General features: G+C 37.6%; 1 long non-coding RNA gene across 1 annotated transcript; it reads right to left on the bottom strand.

Annotated features, from left to right (window-relative positions):
• Nucleotides 1-6,545: 6,545 nt before the first annotated feature.
• On the bottom strand, nucleotides 6,546-8,662 carry LOC108445585. Its single transcript, XR_001860509.1, has 3 exons — nucleotides 7,986-8,662; nucleotides 7,124-7,187; nucleotides 6,546-6,735 (listed from the first exon to the last, which is right to left on the bottom strand). It is a non-coding gene; the product is annotated as an uncharacterized LOC108445585 (long non-coding RNA).
• Between the last annotated feature and the right edge of the window lie 8,195 nt (nucleotides 8,663-16,857).

Below are 16,857 nucleotides of genomic sequence, written 5' to 3'. Positions count from 1 at the left end.
CGGCGTGTCCTGCGGGCTCCGGGCGCGGCACCGCGTCACCCGGCAGAGGCCCACCTGGGCGTGAGGGCACACCTGGACGTGCCTGCGGTCCGTGTCCCCCTGCCTGTTTGGTGTCACCAGGCACTTGTTCCACCCCTCCCTTCTCCTCTTGAAGTACTGGTGAAACTAGACACCGCTGGGTAACCAGCTTCATCCACTGCAAACCTTTAGCTGGCTGTCGAGGGGCACCGCAGCTCGGATGTGGCTGCTCTGTGAGGCAGCCGGTCATGCAGAAGTGATGTTGGATTCATCAGCTTTGATCTTGTACATTCTGAAGGGCTAAATATGCCAGTCCTTGCCTCACCACACAGGACACTGGACACAGCTGCTCAGCCAGATCACATCCTCTGTTCCCTCACTCCGTGCGTACATGAACCCTGTCAAGGTTCACCGGTCCCACTAGACAGTAAGTTTCAGGTGTTCAGGGCTTAGTACCTCACCTCTCCTATAAACCAGGGACTGTTAACCCTTTTCCTATAAGGTCACATTGGAAAGGTATGCCATTTTCAGAGGAACGGGGAATCTGTTTCTGACAGAAGGTTTTCCGCATCTCAACCTCTGTGCCAGGCTCCTGGGCTGTGTGGGGCTGTCACGGTGACCCCTTAAACCTTTACCCAGGGGTTGCATGTTGTGGTTCTGTGTAATATTTAAGCTCTAGAGGGAGCTGTGTTCGCAGGAGTCCAGGACTGCCACAGGAAGGTAGGAAACAGACCATGCAGTAGAACCTGTGTCATAATTCAAGGGGACCCACGCATTTACAGTCTTAGGCTGATCCTTCTTTTTATTTTGATGCTGATTTGGTACAATTTACGTGGAACATATAGGTAAGAGAAGAAGACTAATGGGGAAGTTTCATATTTAATTACCTTTAATTTTCATGATTGACGCATACTTGTCTGCAAGCAATCCGTTTTCTCTCATAATGCAAAATAAATGCATATGGAACAAACTACAATGTCCATGTCAACCACAGTCTGCATCGGAATTCATACAGTATGCTCTAAAGTGCACCTAAACCCATGATTCTTAAGTTACTGTCATACCTTCATTAAAATCCAGCCATACACCTTCTCATTTTCCTGCTTTGTTTTTGATCAAATTTCAGTACTGTCTCTGTGTAGCTGTATGCCAACATTACATCAGCCAAAACCATTGCATGCTTTTATCTTGGTGTAGAATACAGATCTTGCGTGTCTAGCTTTTCAAGATGGTGACCTTAGAAGATCACAGTTGATTTTCAAAGGACTTTAAAAAGAAAAACAGTGCTCACATGTTTAAAGAAATAGATGCTTATATAAAACTTTAAAATCACCTTTAGGCTTTAATTCCACTTAATTTCATGTAGTTCATTCACAGAAGATGAAAAGTGGGTCAGAGGTGGTTTCCAGTTTTTATGCAGGTAATCTCAGGATCCCCTTCTCCTGCCCATTCCTTCGTACTCACATGTCTTCTGTCAAGAGCTCCTACACTTGAGATAGGTGAGGAACCATCCAGACCTTGTCCAGACTAACCAGTGTGATCACAGCTACCTTATTCCAGTTTCCAGCAAGATATTTCCGTGTTCACTAACACTGGGCTTTTAGATGTCCTTCTTGCTGCAGCGTGAGAGAAGGAGGCCACTGGTTTGCCAGAGTAAACTCTTTAAACCAGCTTGCCTACCAGCTGAGGGGAGCTGTGTGGTTGGAGGAAGTAGGATAACTTTACCAAGCTAGCCATTCTGAGGGAAGGAAGTTGAGGGGAAAATTTGAAAGATGGGGGAAAAGACAGAATGCAAGGGGTCAGTGCAGCTAGATCAGGTTGGCGCGATGGAAAGGGGAGAAGCACTGAGGCGAGGAGCTGCTGCTGCCACCTCTGCTCTTCTTTCTCTTCTTTGACCAAGAGCGGATTTGACTACAGAATGAGAACTGCTCAGCACTGCCTGGCTCCAGGCATCAACCAGCATGGGAGAGGAGAGGAACTTCACACAGCCTGACATGGGCTGATGCCTCTGAAGTCTGCTCAGCAGCCAGAGACTTAACTGTGACATTCTGGTCACATTTCCTGCCCACTTTATGGTATTTCAACAGCTCATTTAACACAGAAAAATTGTGCCCTATTTCAAACATATGTTGCTACATGCAGGAGAGCCTTCTGCTGACGTAGAGCTCTGGCAATTTGTCTAGAAACTTAGTATTTGGCTCCCATGGTGGAATGCCAAAACGTAGGCATCATCTCTCTACATGTCTCTAACCGATTTAGTCATCCTGTGCTCATTTTACAATCAGCTGAGAAAAATTTCATTCCTAAGGTGAAGTACATATTTTCCTAGTATAGGCATCTAAAGCAAGTCAAATGAATCTATTTCAGTGTTGAAATAAATGGAACATTTCTATTGATGGAGACCAGGATCTCGCTGTGACTTTTTAGAATACATGGGAGACATGCAAGAGCATGAACCCAGCTGCAAACTTCAGTTTAGACGACCTCTTCCACTCTGTGACATCTTAACTCTAGTGAACTGGATGGAATCACAGTTGTTCCCCATTTGGAAGGTTTGCCAGAATGCAAGCAGATTCTGCAGATTTTCTTTCCTTGATATGTATGATATGGGACCAATTGAGAAAAGTGAGGAGAAAATCAAAACTAAATCTGTGAAACTCTTTTTTTTTTTTTAAGGAGGTGCATGTATTTATTTTTACTGTATAACCTGCCAAGTCTCTAAACTGGTTTGCTTAGAGAGAGCTACAAATAATTCTTTGCTTAGCAAAGCAATTGCCACATCGTGTTTTCTGTACAGTCATATATAATTGTTGAAGGGGAATGCCTCAGGTGACATCAGTGACAGATTGGTTTCTTTACGCTGATGGTTTTGCAAGACTGTAAGTAAAATTTTGTAATAGTTATTAATGTTTTGAAAGTTTGTAGTGCTATAAGCATTCATCACTCCGTGCTAGCATAAAAGTCAGCAATATTGTCATGCCCAATAGTGTAAAATTCATGTGTGAGCAAGATTTGAAATCACTGAGAGCTTTATCCACAATGAAATTCCTCCTGATATTTATCTTGATCTTAAATCTTTGTTTAATTTGTCTAAGTGACCCATATGATTGGGTAAATAATGTAATTATACAATTAATTATATTTCATTAGAAACCCCAGAAATTTAGGTAACAACCTCTGACTTAGTACCTGCTTCCATGAATATCTTAGTATTTCTCTTGCAGAGCTGCTTTATCAAATCCTGGGTTATAAATGCATCCACAGACTCACAAATACCACTGAGAAACAATATTTGTAATTAAGAGGACTTGTATAATGTTATAAAATTAGTTACTAAGTTCCCTTTTTGATGCACAGAAACTTAATTAGTACAGTTTCCCTGTGGTAAGCAAAGTCATTAAACTAGTGTAATGGAGTGAGGAATCAACTTTTATATCTAAAAGTAGCTGTGTTTATTCCTGAAATCTCCATACCAGTGAAAGTCCCAGTATCATGAATTCCTTGTGAATCGCTGATTTTCTTATTATCTAAACTATCATACATTATTCTGTGATTCTAAAGCTACCATGTGATTTTATAAAATCACATGTAGCTTAACAGAAAATAATAAAGTTTCACTGGGATAGAACTAGTTTAAAATTTAAATCCAGTTCTGACATTAATGGATCTTCCTTTCACTTGATGAAAACAACTAATGAGTAAACAAAATAGATATAAAAATTGAAATTAGCAGAAGAGATTTCTTACAGGGGAGTCAGAGGTAAAATACTTATTTCTTGTTGATAGTAGAAATCCTGAAGCAAATACTTGTATGTTTTTCTGAAATTCTGCTTTAAAAATTTGTGTTGTTTCCACATTGGTCATACACATATCTCCTCATTTATTGTATGAATACTTTAAAAAGAGACACTAGCACAGGAACAAATCTTGGAGGAGTTTTTGAATCTGGAGGGGCTCTGGGATCCTGTGTGGAAATGATGCCTGCTTGGGAGGCAGAGCAGGCATCCCAGGGAGGGAGGCTTTGAGCCTTTTCCACTCTGAAAATTCTTGTCAACATTGTTTTGGTGTTACCTCCAAGTTCCTGTTTCTTACTTGCAGAATGATGTGTGATGTGTTTACTACCCTTTTCAAAATCTTGTTTTGCAGCACTATTTCATGAAAAATAATTTGACCAACATATTTGTGTGCATTTTATTTCTGTGATCTTCAGTGATGTCTTGGGGTAAATAAGATTGTGTAAATGAAAATCTAAACTACGCTTTGGTTGATTTGGTGCGTGGAAGACTTCAGAAAGCGAGTGACTACAGCAGTAGCACAGCTGTGTTGTGAGGAGTGCCCGGGTGCTGCTGTAGTGCTTGAACAGCTGTGTGTGTTTACTAGTGACGCTCTCCTGCTAGAGGACAAGCAATTACAAAAGTAGTGATAAATGTCTCTGGAGCACAACAGAAACTATGGAGATAGAGACACTAAATTGTATCAGTTTCTTCTGTTTGGCTTTTGTTTGGCCAAACCAAAGTGTTCCAAGGTTGAATCTGTTGACACTGTGATGCTGTCTGTTTTCCCTTTATTCCAGGTGTTCTGTCCCAGTTGTGAAGTTGCCTCTTGGAGTATTTAGTTCACCCTGTTATATCTTAATGACATAAATTAATCCTGTGGTTCCTATGCATCTCCCTCAGAAGATTTATTTTTCCCAAGTGTTGTTAGGCACAAGCGCAACTACCAGACCTTATTTATTCAGGTTTTCTTCTCATGCCTGAGTTTGTGAGGAAGAGACCAAACTGAAAAAAAACCCTAAAAGCAACATAAATATTAAGTGACAATAAAACTTGTTTAAAAGGAGAAAATACATTAAGAGTAGCCTCTTTTTTTTTCATATTGAATTCAGTCTCAGCTCATGACTCTTTAAATTTCAGGATTGAAATAAATCCATTTTACTAGACAGTTATTTACAACTGTTAGTAAATCTTATTCCCCTCTCTCACAGATTGTTAAAAAATACTGACTTACTAATATTAGATGAGGCATAAATAACTTCTCAGTGAAGGTAGTGCTAGTCAATTTCAGTGTTCTTTAAAAATATTTGATATCAGCATGCTTTGAAGGTTAGGCAATTACGTGAGTAAGGTAAACAAAGCTTCAATTTGAACAAATGTGGTCCCTAGACTGTCATTAAACCTATTCTTAGGCACTCTGACAGGTAAACAGCACTCCGTTTGACTTTGCTATTGTAATGTTTAATCTTCTCGTAAAATGACTTTCTCTTTTGGAGTAATTTGATACAACAAAAACCCCATTCTATACTAACCAGCAAAATTAAATTGAGTTTCTTTAATATCCTGCGTCTTTGTTCTTTGACATTACATTACTTTTCTGATGCTGCCTTTTTTGCTGGGGTGGGAGTGAGTACAGTAAAGATAATTTAAAAATGGATCAGATTAGCTATAGGAGAATAATTCTGGATTTGATAATCAGACAAACAGCCTGTTATGCCAGTAGAACACTATTCGAATGCTACATTAATTATCTATTTAACTTGACATAATTGCTCACAGCTTACTGAATAATTAAATATCACTGTAAAGTGACATTTTAAAAAAATGATAAAACAATGTAGAAAAGACATAATATCTTCTCAAATTAGTATACTTGTGCCCCTAGTGTCAGACTTGAAATTTTATTTTCAAGGAACAAAGCAAATATCAAAATACATAAAAGGCTAATGCAGAGTGATTTGAGCTGAGTTCATCATCATGACAAGAAAGAGTGAATTTTACTTCACTAAAATGTGAAGTATTTTACTGTGAGATGAAGGGGGATTTGATTCTTACTGTTCTTTGATGCCAGCTAGTATTGATAAAATACTGGCAGAGACCATATCACTTACTAGATATTTTCTGCTGCTTTGGGTTTTAAAAGGAATTTTTTTCTAGGGACCTAAATGAACTCTTCAAGTTTGCTACAACACATGAAAGATTGTGGGGAAAAGAGCAAATCTTGTCAACTCAAATTGTAGAAGTCAGTGTAAACACCTTAAAATTTTAGCCCTGACAAAAAAATATATGCAAAGGGAGGGATATTACTGCTACGAATTAGGTTTTTTTCTGTCTGGTATAAAGGGAAAGAAACATCTTAGATCTGATTTAAGGACAAGGTCTGAAGGAGTTTTCTTAAGTATCTCTACACTATTCTTTACAGACATACTCATTCTCTGTCTTTGAATGCAAGAACAATTTTAACTCAGCCAGTTTAAGGACAAGATGATTACAGCATAAACTGGTGCTAACTAAGGCATTACACCCCTGCTTATGGAGCAGTCCTGTAGCAGCCAGCACCCAAATGCATTCTTTCACCATATCGGGGCTCACGGAGTGCGCTTCTAGTGACTGTGTGAATTGATTTAGGAGTTAGTAAAAACGGGCTGGGGAGAAATGTCCAGTAACCAGTACTGAGCTAGAAAAGCTGTGTGGTTTGCAGCAAAGGGCTGAATGTTGAACCCTGAAAGTCTCAAGGATTTTAAAACAACTGTGTCATTATATTTTGTGTTTTAATGTGTTAAGAGTCAAGTTAGGGTCTCCAGTAAAGCCTGAATGCTGGCATTCCAAACCGTTGACTTTGAACATGTAGCTGTTTGATTAGCAGTGCTTAGAGCTTTGGGAGGGTAATTGAAAAGAATGTAAAGTTCATAGAGGAAATATGTTCTTATGTCGAGTGTTTTCCCTAGAACAAAGAAAAAAATAGAAACATTTTTAATTAAATTAATTAAAAATTAATTACATTGATCAGTTATGATCAGAATGTGTACTTTCAGCTTATTTTATTAACAGCTATATAGTCTAGGATTTTAAGCTTGAAAAACTGATTTTATTTTAGTCCAGTTATCTTGTTCTTTCCCCATGATATTTAACTTCAAAATAACATCAGACCAGTTTTTGTCTCCTGGTATCAGCCTCCATCATCTAAACTACTCTGACTCCTGCTGATACCCACAGGAACGTCTTGGTCCATGTGTCTCTTCCCCCCACCTCCTCATTTGGTTCCTTCTGATTTAAACGGTGTGGTTGGTATCTGATTGGTACAACAGTTATTAGAATAGAAGGAAAAGTACCTTTCAAATGAAGAGTAAATACTCCTCAGCAATCTAAGACTTCCAGAAAGTCCAAGTCATCCTCCTGTAAGATTCCAGTTACAAACTTAGGCTCCTCAGTGCTTTGGTGAAGCAGTAGTAAGGAGTTTGGTTGCTGGTGGCAGGTACCCAGGTTAGTGTAAACTCTGAAGCACTATTGCTTTTCCAAATGCTGCATACTTTAGTGCTTTAAAGGGTCTTATAAACTCAGAGCTAACTTGCATTTAGACAAAAATTAGAACTATGCACTTTTAAAATAGGATAATGTAGCACAAGACATAAGAAAAATGAAAGTTCTTATTAAATAAAGTTCTCTACTCATTCTTTCCTACAAAACACAGTCCTGTCCTCTAGGTTTGCACTTTCCCCCGCAATCTTTCATGGGTTGCATTAAACTTGAAGGGTTCATTTAGGTCCCTAGAAAAAATTATTTTTAAAATCAGTTGGGGAATTGGCTTTATATTAATTTCCTGATCTTCTCAGCAGTTTTCAATTCTCTTTTTTTACTGCAGGCTCCTCCTTGTTATGCCTCTCATTCATTCTTTTTCTTCTTCTCTTTTTAGCAGAACATAACATACAAGACACAAAAAGGACTGGTAGACTTGTATGTCTCCTTTTCTAATTTCTCTGGAAACCAATAAGGTTAGTGTTCAAAAAGTATGCAAAGCAAGTATAGTCTTTGCCTGTTAATCAGTGCAATTGTTATCACTTTGTCTTTTGCCAAAGGGACACAAGAAGGAGAAATAAATAGAACAAGGCTGAGCCTGATAATAATGCAGAAGCATATTTACATTCGCTCAGGTATATAGATACAGTGCAGTGTGCCTCGTGCTGAATCACATACCTGTATGTCCAGAAGTTAATCTTGTTGGAGGTAGTTCCACTTTTCTAGTGCAAGTCCTAGATGCAGGAGAAAAAATTGACTGTAAAACTTGCATAGTTTCCGCATAGAAGATGCCTTTGTGCCGATAAAGGTCAGGGTGTGCACTGAGTATCAATTCAATAACAACTCCCTGTGCTAGCAGCACAAAGGTTTTTGAAAGATACAGAAAGGTTTGGAAAGATTTAGCTAGATATATGTAGCTTTGCCCTTCTTTGTCAATAATCTGTAGCATCTGTGCTGATCCTTTCCTTTATCAAACACAATATTGCACAGTATTGCAAGATACTGGAGGCAGATAACAGTGTACTGATTAACTAGCAGTCCCAAGAAGACTAAAAAATTTGTGGAGCTGATGCTTCAGTCCTTGTTAGTGTTTCTATTTTCCTGCCTTTTTTTTTTTTCATGATCAGCCCTGATAACTTTTCCTGAAATGCTTTAGAATAAAGGAGCCTATATTATCATCTAGATTACCCAATTCCAACCTTAAATATTATTTTATTTTGTTAATAACTTTGCTGGAGCTTTAAGATCTTCAAAATACTTCGATTCAAAATGAAACCTGGCTAGGCAAACAGAATCTTGAACTGCATTTTTCGAATGTTTCACAGGATGTTTTCCTCCCTCTCTCCTCTTATTCTGAGAAGCAGGCTTGACATAAGCACCTCTTGACAAACAGCAGAGGCTTGAGCTGAGATTGTATCACCTTGGAATTTTAAAATCTCAGGAGGAATTTGAACTCGAGGTGTTACCTTTTCAAACATGTTGTACTTCCAGGCAGAGACAGACATTCAATGGGGGAGGTGGAATTCCAGTGTGAGAGGCCAGAATTGGCTGAATTTCAGCTTCCAAACTATTTTAATATAGTATCTAGAGTCTTACTGTACAATTCTGCTTAAATTCAGACTTTTCTCTCTTGTCTTGAGTCCAAAGCTATGTCCCCAGAACCTGAAAGATTGTATCCAATCCTTCTGTTCTTCTGGCTTCAATATTTCTCAATACTTTATAGATTCATGTCCAAACCCCGAACTTGTTTGAAGTTCAGTGTTTATTCCTTGTTACTTGTTTGAAAAGACCGACTGAATTAATTGGGAAGTCGTGTAGTGGTGTGCAAAATACGTAACTAACAGTTTTGATTCCTAACAAGGTTTTTGAATTCTGCGTGCACTGAGAATTTTCTTTCATTGATTGTGCTAATTCCTAAGCCTTCTTACGATAAAGATTATGACACTTCCATTTTCTGGGAAAGAAAGAAGGAAGCACTAACAACTGAAACTCAGACACTTTCAGAATATAAATATGGCCTGCTTTGCCCATGAATTGGCTAATGCATTGCTCAGTGATTCACTTGAACCAGGAATCTGAGAAACAAAAAATACTAGACTTTTAATAAAGAAAAGCCTTCACAAAGGCTTTTATGTGTTACTTGAAAGGAAGAATGGGGTCAGACACTTTTTTGGACTAAGTCTTGATGACACAGAAGAAATTTAAAGTTGAAAGAAGCTAGCAGAAGTATGCAGGGAAACATATTTCCTAGCTGCCAGGAAAGAAACAGACAAGTTTTGTTCTGCCTCTTTGGATATTTTGCCAGACTCCCGTTTGAGAAAGGCAGGCAGAGTTTCATTAGTCTCTTTTGCTACCCCCTCCCCTTCACTGTCTCCCGTAACTTACATCCATAACTTGATCTAATTTAATTCTGAAAGAAAACCCTGTTTTTAAGAAAGAAAATTGCAGCTAAAAATGCTCTTAAGTTAAACTGACACTCTAGTTAGTGTCTGTAATAGCTCTATATTTTGCCTTGATCATTTGGCAAATATGGCAATGTTTTCCACATGTTTCCACAGTTGTTGCTCAGCAGCTAATTCCCCTTAGTTGGGGGTTTTCATTACCTTCACCTGTCTGGGTTCTCCATCTCCTTTCAGGTTTGTTCTACCAACTCTCCTGGTTCTCTTTCTGTCAGGCAAGTAACAGGGACTGTTAAGTGCAATGGAGATATTGTTAACGTTAAGTTATTTTTGTATCCTTGACTTTATTTATCCTTCAGGAGAGTAGTCCCAGATGAAATGTCTTATAATCACTTGCTTTCAGATACAGGGGCAATTAATATATGAAAAAAATGCCAAATATGTACTCATTACATATGTTTTTAGCCTGTTTTCTTCCTGAATAGCTTACTTGTGCCAGATAAGTGAACTGACCTATAACAGCCATATGGCTGGAGTATGCAGAGAACTATATAGAAATCCTTTGACCAAAAAAATTACACAGGTTTAACTGTATTACAAATATTTTCATCATAAATCCAGCTTCACAGTCAAAATGTTTATCTGTTCAGAGGCTGCATTTTCTCTTAATGACATTTTTTAATTGCAAAGAATATATTTGAGCTGGATATACCCAGAGACCCAAGTCCAGCTTTGTAAGTATTTTTGTCATTAGTCTTGAAAGCATTCTGCAATGTATACTGACCTTTTTTGTTTTGTTTTCTTTCAAGTGTCTTTGATTTGAAGATGAGTTACCCAACCCTTTACTAATTTTGCTTCAGCAGTGCTTCCAGAAGAAAGACAGCAAGTAAAAGTCAGTTGCTTGTGTCTTGCTTCAGGTTCAGAGATTTTCCTTCTACACAGAAAACACACTTTTCTTCACACTTTAATGCTAAAGTGTGAGGTAGATCAAAAACTACTTCCATTACTAAAGAAGCATTAATTCTCTCTAGATCTGAGAGGAGTTGTCAGAAGATTTTTCAATTACAACCTAGATTTATAATTTGATGGTATGTAGTTCATAACAAGTCTGAACCTGTAGAACCTGGAACTTTTAGGTCACCTAGTTCTAATTAATTTGCATTTATTTGTAATCTTTGTGTAGTTGTGCAACTCTGTTAGAAGGACACACATTCTAATCTTGTTTACATAAGCTTTATGGATTTAATTTGATGATGGAAAGGAGAGGAAAATCAGGTTCAAAGTATATGAGATTTAAACGTATAAGACCTGCATGTGTCAGCAATAGTATCTGCCTCTTTAGCAGGCTTAAAACATACACACATAAATACATAGATTTTGTTTCCTTTTCAAGACCAGTACCTCTGTGTCAAGGGATCATCAGCTAATGTCATCTTCTGACAGTCAGCTCAGTGGATATCACATTAATCCTGCTATAAATTTGCCAACAAATCTTTTCTACTTACATCCAAAGTTAAAACATTAGAGCACGATCATTTCCAGATGGGAAATAACTGCATTCCCAACTGCTAATCCTTGTGGGGTGAGAGGGTATGACCACAAAGCACAGCCCATGTCCCGCAGACTTTGTAAGCCTCGTGTTGTCCTGTGTGACTCTGTGATAGCATAAAAATACATGAACCTGCCTGTGCATTTTCATGTTTGCTACTACCAGTAAGGATGCACTGCTACAAGTGAAAAGGAAGGAAACTTTCATTCTCATTTAATATTGGCCTGATTATGAGTCTGCATTTACTTTGGGCTAGAACCTGACCCAAGGAGCAGCTCTTTCCCATTTTGCAAGTGGGTACCTATATTAACATAGATTACACTGAGATATTGCTAAGTACCACTTTCAGCTTGACAGAGGAGCTTTGTGTAAAACATCCATTTCAAATGTTCTGATATTGATGCTCTGAAATTCTACAGCACATATTTTAATGTATTTGAAGAACCAAATTATCTTGCTTTATTCCTGTCAGACTCTAGCCAGAACCAGTAATCAGCACCAGAACTGTGTAATAGAGTTTTGTTTCAAAACTCTGATGCTTTTTGCTTTTCATTTGGTCTCTTTATTTGAGGCCAAGTGAACTTTTTTGTGCCTTTTTTGGAGCTGAAGTGTTGCTTGATATACTTCCTCATGTGCAGCAGCAGGTGAAAAGTACATGAGAGACAGATGAAGGATTTCTGAATAAGAAGATGTGACATCAGAAAAAGAGAAGTTCGGAAATTGTAGCTTTTCAGCACATTAAGACACTCTTAGTCGTGCCCTAATGCAATGCTGGATCCTAATTTAACCTGGTTTCTGCTATGCCTGCTACCATTCCCTCTTGTAATCAACATGCTCTCAGAAACTAGTGCATATGCAAACTGTCCATTACAAAGTTTTGAATATGAAATTTACAGTTTTGATTTTGTGGTGTCATCACCCACTTTTTAATGTATAAATGGCTCTACAAGCAGTGAGGCATACTAGAAATGGGCCTCATTTTATTAGTGCCTGTGAAAATTAGTAAAAAAGTGCATATAGCTAATTCAGCTTGAACTATTTTATTTCTTGCTTTTCTATGAGGAGGAATAAAAATAGGCCATGAAGTCATAGGATTTTTTTTGTATTTGTTGTGTTGGTGATAGTCATTTATTTGCTGAATGATTTTATTCCTTCCTTATTTTCACTTTTGTTTACAACTAGTAGTCCTCGTTCTCTTTTCTTAAGAAGGCAGTTTTTAAAAGACAAAAAGGGAAACTCTCCATGAATAACATCTTGATTTATATGGGTATTTCCAGACATAAAAATAAATTTATATAACTCAAAGGCGTAAATTCCCAGGAATATATCCAAAAGTGACAGTATCCACATGTGTGATCAATATTATTTAGCTGAAGACTGCCAAGACCGAACTAGTCATTCTCCTTTAGCAGCACTGTGAATACACAGATAAGAACTTCCCCCCTCCTTGCTTGGATTCTGATTTGATGACAAAGAAAATGCTTTCAGTGATATGGTTCGTGTCATTGTATTTATCTCACTGCTTCTGATCTTGCACTCTTCTGCAGACTTCCAGACTTATGTTCAATTAACAGTGTTACTAGCACAGGGCCTTCAAAACCTGGAAGCTGAGCTCATGACTGACTACAGTCCAAGGGATACAGGGAAAACAGCCATTTTTCAAAAGTTATTTTCCTAAGAATTCTTGTTTTTGAGACAAATTTTGTTTTTAAATCACTGAGCTAAGTCTATTAATTTATAAGAGCATGAAAATCTTTATGTAATATTGCTTGAAAACCTCAACTGATTAATTCAGCTATTATTATAGCATACAGTTTTGAAGAACAAACTTCAAAAAAAGAGACAAAAAATTACAAAAGAGAACAGCTAATACCATCACTGGGAATTTTAACTAAGGAATGTGACCCCCTTATTAAAAAAACACCCATTAAACTGAGAAATGTGCAAGTAATTTCAGAATACAAACCACTCAATTAATTCTTACATGTTTTTAATATGATATGAAAACAGGAGGGACACTTTTTTCTAAGTATAGTAAGCCTTTAGAGGAAGCAAGATTTCTGTTAAAATGAGCATAATGTTTTCCCTTGTCAAGCACTTGACCTCATAGATTTTCTAAGAATCTTAAGAAAATGTCATCCAAACTGTGCATACGTCAATGCTGCTTCTGACGGCTCTTTTGCAGCATGCCTGCTGCTGTGGCATACTGTAGGAATGCGTATCAGTGGTAAATTTTCTTAGCTCCAAATCAGCACTGCATTTAACATTATTCTTTTTTTTGTTTGGTAGGGCTTTTTTTTCGTAAAGAATGCCTATCCTATAATATCCACTAGCACTCTCCTTACCCTCAATTTACATTTAAAAGGTTAGGGCTCAGTCATGTCAGTACAAGTTTTCTTGATTCATTGAGTAAAATGACACAAACTCAAATTCAATTGTAACTTTAAAAATTTCACAATATTAGAACATAGCTTCAACCAATACTGCAGTTACAGGGCTTTTGATGACTTCTGATAAATGCAAATGTTATCTAGGGTAACTTGCTTCCTGAGTGACATTTGTAGTTCCAGTCTTGGCATGTTGATAAAATTGAAAACAAAAATTTTCAGCACTCTAACAGAAATTTTGTGTCCTTGTAGTAAGTCACAACCAATTGACCCATGTGATCAAGGTATGCTGAAGCCCAAGGAATTACTGATCACCTGAGATAAAATACTAAAGCAGTATGACAAAAGAATGAGGTTATGGCTCACTGCTGTAACAAGACAAACAGACCAATAGGAAATATTTTATCTTAGTAAGATAGAGAAATTGTATTTACTTAATGTAGTGCTGGTTGGGCTTTATAACTCCAGTGAGACACTTCTGGGTGTGTACTGTTATAATAAATACACACATTCCACTGAAGAGATTAAAGCTTTTGGCACTAATAAAGAAAGTGATCAAGGTAGCACTTATTGCTTAATGACATGTGTCTGCTGCATCTGTTCAAAGGTACTACCTTGCCCTTCAGTAAAACTTGCAACAGACACTTCAGAGATAAGTATGGGTGGGTACACGGAGTGAGTCTCTCTCCAGTCTTGCCTCATGACTTCCACAAGGACATGTCGCAAAGTGAAGTGTGGGTGCTCAAGAACATTTTTTTTTCTCAGTGTGTTAGTAATAATGAAGTCCAGAGAGACTAAGGCTTGTCAAAGCCAAGTACCCCAGCTTCCCTCATCTTGGGGGACAGGACGAGAAATAAGGGCTAGTTTCAGAGACTCAAAAAGACTATGCAACTGATGGTGTGGTGACAGTTGCTTGACAAAATGCAGCTAAGTCACACCCTCAACACAGGCCTCTATGTAAATTGTACAGTCTAGCCAAAATGCCTGGCTGCAGTTTGCTAAATTAGATTCCTTCTAGATTTTATTTCCTGATGGTTTGTTTGTCATGCAGCTCTCCCAGCATGTCTTTGCCTCTCTTTCTTCAAAATTATGTGTTTTGTTGCTTGCTTTGGCGCTGATCTCCGTACTCACTGGTATGATTTTCTCTGTATTGTTATTTTTTTTCTTGCACATATTGCAATTGTTATATTGGTCATGTGTGTGCCCTTCCTCAGAATGATTTTTCCACTGGGGTGGGAGTGGGACATATTGTGACTTAAAAAGCCTATCTTTTGATTGGTTTTCTTATACATAGTCTGTTGTATTGGTAACTCAGATTAACAACAGTAGATACTATTTAGTTAGCTTCATCATGGTACATAAACATAAGCAGTCACACCTGCTTATACACCAAAAAATCATGGAGATACTGTGGTCCTCAGCCTCTTACAGTCAAGGGAGAACAAATACGATTTTATTTTTAATATAGCTCTCAGATGAGACATACAAGTAAAAAAGTGTAGTATCCAGGTATCTCACCTCTCCTTGGAGTACCTGAGAGAGACTGATAAAGAGAAAACCAATGAATCAGGTGACTGCTGTTTGAGATAGTTGAAAGGTCTAAAGAGAAATAATGGTCAGTGTTTTAATAACAAGAACTTGAAAGGACTACACAACTACAGACCAAATTTAAAATTCTAGAGACGTTTTAATTTAAAATATTGAATTAAATTTTCAGCTCATGTGAAGATGTGTAACTGCAGAATACAATGGAACTACCACAAATTTATTTCACCTGAGGATCAAGATGATAATGATATGGGGAAATAACCATCTATGAATTTAGATTTTATGTCATTTTTTGACTCTGATGATGTTTTGAAATCGAGGAAACTTAAAAAAATTTTAAATTTCAAAATCTTGAAATATTTTTGCATACTTTGCTTTTATGTGAAAGAATATGGAAAGTAAAAGATCAGTATTTAAATGAAGACACCTTTGCATATTTCTGAGGAAATTGTGCAATTTTCCCCATTTAGAAAGCCATGCGTCAAACTGACAGTTCTTCTGTTAGGAGATGTGACTTCACTGATCTGCCATCCCTATGACACCATTTTCAGGAGTGACCATTACAGGAAAGCAAATTATTCTCTTCAGTTTGGTCTTGGAAAGCTAAACCCAGAGGAGGCACTCTCAGTGCTCGCAGGCAGTATCATTATTGCCTTCGTATAATATATGCAGTTCCACCATTTACACTTCTCATAAGAATCTATTTTCTAATTCTAAACAAAGGAATCTGAGGATTAGCATATCCCTTCAGCAATATTACTATTTTCATTTGAAAAAAATCATAAAATTGCTATATATATTTGTTTAGAAAATAACTTCTAAGGCCTCAGATTTTTTAAACAGAAGAAAAATTGATCAGTATTACAGCCATACTACCCTCTCTCAACAAGCTGTCCTCCTCTCAATATCAGTACAGTTTTTTAAAAAGATAGCTTGACATTTTTAATTTAAATATTTGAACAGCTTTCTCTCTTTTCCACATGAAGTCACTAAAATAACATTGACCAGTGTAAGCTGCAGGGTCACAGGTTCAGTAGCTGAGGAGTTTTTTGTGCAGTTGCTAAATCCCCTGGTTTTGTTTCCTCTACTCTGAGCCTACTGTGCTCATTAGACAGTAGCTGCATGTGACCTGCCACGCTTAACCCCAGTCCACTTAGCGTGTGTAGTCATATCCACAGCCCCATTTCTATTTCACTTCACTTTTTGGTACTAACCCTCTTCCTTAGTATATTCCAAGACTGAGGAGTCAGTGAAACTTTGTCTTTTCTGTCTCTCCTTATCATTAGAAAATTAAGCATACCCGTTACAGTAGGGCATTGTACAGTACAGCAGAGAACAGTAGTATATGGTGTTCTATAGTCACCAGTTACAGTATTGTGTATAACAAGTGCCCTTATAGCAGAGTGCATCTTGCAGCAAGTCTACTGAAGCTGCTTGCAAAACAATTTCAGTATTTCCACAGTTCTTTTCATAGCAGTAACTACAATCAGTTGACAGAATTAGTAAAGAAATCTTCTAGCATGCATTCCTCACTGCCTGAAATGAAAAACTTCAGAGTTAAGCCAATTTCCCTGCAAAAGGCCCATACTCACAGTGTCATGTCATCACAAGCAAAGCAAGAGCTGTTTTACATGCAAACTTCCTGAAACTTCTTGCAGTTGTTCTCT

The sequence above is a fragment of the Corvus brachyrhynchos genome, unplaced genomic scaffold (genome assembly GCF_000691975.1).
Source record: "Corvus brachyrhynchos isolate BGI_N302 unplaced genomic scaffold, ASM69197v1 scaffold101, whole genome shotgun sequence".
Classification (NCBI taxonomy): domain Eukaryota; kingdom Metazoa; phylum Chordata; class Aves; order Passeriformes; family Corvidae; genus Corvus; species Corvus brachyrhynchos.
Note: the sequence above shows the minus strand (reverse complement) of the source record. Positions and strands in the feature narration are given on the sequence as shown.